Below are 3023 nucleotides of genomic sequence, written 5' to 3'. Positions count from 1 at the left end.
ATAACATACAAAATCGCACTCGCAACTGAAGACCGGTGGTATTGCCGGCTGCAAGTGCGCATGCGCAATTACGGTGGCGCGCGCGCGCGCGCCGCCTGCGCAGGTAGCGAAGTTACATTTCTAAGTGCGCTTGCGCGAGGGAGGGGACGACTCCGTGCGAGCCGGCAGCTGCTACTAGGCGCATGCGCGCGTCTGCACCGCACCTGGCCCGGGCTGGGGTTGCGGATGGGAGGACCCTGCTTGGAGCTTCTTTCCCCGCGTGATACGCATCCCTCAAACCTGCAACCCAAACGTGCTTTGAACTTAAACTTTATAAACGTTACTAAGTCTCGGGGGTAGCCGTGATGGACTGTGACTTTAAAAACAGCGAGTGGACCCGTGCCACCTTCTTCGGCTCCTGGTTTTTAAAGCGATTAGTTTGTCTCGGGCGATATACAATTTGTATTGACTAAATGAGCTTTTTTTTCTCATCTAGTCAACTAGCAGGAGCATCCAGGTAGCCCGGTTCCATAGCGCTGTTACATATCTTGCAGGAGAAAGTCTACGCAGCATTTGCTGTTTTAGCTGATAGTGACTATTGTCCTGCGTCCTCCACTGCAAACCATATTTCATCCTCAGAGGCTTTCTGATGTCCTTCATGCAGTTCATTTGTTTTCATTTTAGTTAGGGCTGAAAGTTCTTTCTGCCTTCCACCAAAACAAAGAGTCCAGTGACATCTTAAAGACTCACAATTTTATTAAGGAATAAGCTTTTGTGAGTACAGTAACAACCCCTTCATCAGCTGCATGAAGTGAAAGATCTGATGGGATTCAGGGATGGTCTTATCTTTCACTTCAGGCATTTGTTGTTTGTGCTGAAACAGACTAACAACTATTTTCTCTAAAAATAATCAAAGCATATATTTCCTGCACTGTCCATACAGTCAAAACACTTCAATCAAGAATGATGATTTGTCACTTTTGTTATTCCACCTTTGAGGTACTGAGTTGCACCATTCCTTCACAATCTGCTGTATTTCTTAATGTGATGTGACATTGTTCTGCAAGGCTGGTGATTGGGCTTTTTAACTTTTGTAGACCATGCTTCTTTTAGGTGCAGTGTATCCATTTTTCCCCCTGTACAGTAGAAACTCAGAGTGGGAATGGAGTTTGTTCATAACTTTGAAATGTTCATAATTCTGACCAGAATGTTATATTTCTTTCAAAGAATTACAGCTGAACTTTGAATTTTTTAAACTTTGAACTTCTTTTTAAACTTTCTCTTTTTTTTAGTGGTTTATTTTAAACACAGTACTGTACTATGTTTGCTTTTTCTGTGTTGTCTTGTTTTTTCTTGTTTCTACTACTACCTGATTGCATAATTCAGGGTCTAAATGAGTAGTGTGTTGGTAAGGTAGGAACTGTTGTAAATGAATATTTCTTGGTAATTGACTCAGTTTTGAACCATTTACACTAACAGCAATTGAAATCATAAGTTGATTTTATCATGTCACAAAGGGTTGATTTGTGTCAGCCAACATGTTACTAAGGAAACTTGCGCTGTGTAACAAAGTTCTCAGTCTTTTTGTAATTGAAAATATAAGTTAAGAGCATCTCACTTCTTCAAAATAGTGGAAATGCATTTTCCTTGACGGAGACATGCAAGTTGCTGCTGGTTGACATCATTCTTAATTCTGAAACTTCTGTAGTCTTGTACAATTCCCTATGCAAAAATTATCTCCTTGAGCCATGGGAGAACCAGATAAAGATTTTATGCACATGGAAATCCAGATGTGTTAGTAATGCTTCAGTTGATTTGCTTCCAGCTAGGTTTAGAAAATGATAAACTGTTACCGTGATGGGTTTTTTTCTGTGGCAAAAGTGTGGGGGGAGATATAGGAAGCAGTGTGCCTGCTGAAAATGTCTTTCCTTTTCCTTCTTAGTCCATAAGGCTGTGTCCAGACTCAGGGTTTTTTTTGAAAAAACTTCACCTGCATCTAGACTACAGCCGCGTTCTTTCGAAATTAAATCGAAAGAATGCGGCTTTTCTTTCGACGGCGGTAAACCTCATTTCACGAGGAAGAACGCCTTTTTTCGAAAGTGCTCTTTCGAAAAAAGGCGTTCTTGAATGCCAACAGGGCTTTTTAGAAAGAGAGCATCCAGACTCACTCGCTGCTTTCTTTCGAAAAAGCGGCTTGCTTTTTCGAAATTTCCGCTTGCAGTCTAGACGCTCTTTTTCGAAAGAGGCTTGCAGTCTAGACATAGCCTAAGAGTCACTGAATGAATCTGTGGTCTTCAGGAAATCAGATCGCATGTAATTATAATGATCCTACGAACTTAAAATTTCTGAATCTAAGGACACATTTACACAGCAGGGCAAAAGTTGAATTACGTTAATTGTGTAACTGAAGTAGAAATAGCTTAATTCAGCTTTTGGCACTGTATACACAGCCGGAAGCTGAAGGAAGAACACTCTTCCTTTGACTTCCCTTACCCCTTGTGAAATGAGGGTTATGGGAGTTGGAGTAAGCAGTCCTCCAGCTCGCCATTATTTTGAAATAATGGCTTCTTTGTAGATGTGCTCTTAGTTATTTCTGAATAACGTCAGTTATTCTGAAATAATGCTGCTGTGTAGACATGCCCTAAGAGTGCCCCTTTTCAAGCCCTGTGTATTGCTGATCATTTAAACTGGGTGTTTATGAACTGAGGCAATAATGTTTTTCCCCTCTTTTGTTTATAACTGCTTTGTATTGTAAATTATCTTATTTGGAGAAGTGAAAGTTTAACATATACTTTTGTTTTGCTTTTTAGTTATAACTTGTCATTTAAGAATAATGGGAAAGCATTGGCATCTCAAGTACTTTCTAAAATGCCAGAAAAAGTAGATGTAGGTGTGTGTCTTGTCTGTATCTTTCTATGATGAAGTCTTCACTTTCTGCTTCTGAATTTGTGTGATACTTCCTTTTTCATCCCAGTTTCCTTGTAGAGTTATTTAGATGACATAAGAGTATTTGTCCATTAGCTTAAACATTGGCCTCATAAAAA

This window comes from Pelodiscus sinensis, chromosome 6, assembly GCF_052426305.1.
Source record: "Pelodiscus sinensis isolate ZL-2025 chromosome 6, ASM5242630v1, whole genome shotgun sequence".
In the NCBI taxonomy this organism is placed as follows: Eukaryota; Metazoa; Chordata; order Testudines; family Trionychidae; genus Pelodiscus; species Pelodiscus sinensis.
The sequence above is the reverse complement of the archived record's forward strand: the minus strand, read 5'-3'. Positions refer to the sequence as shown.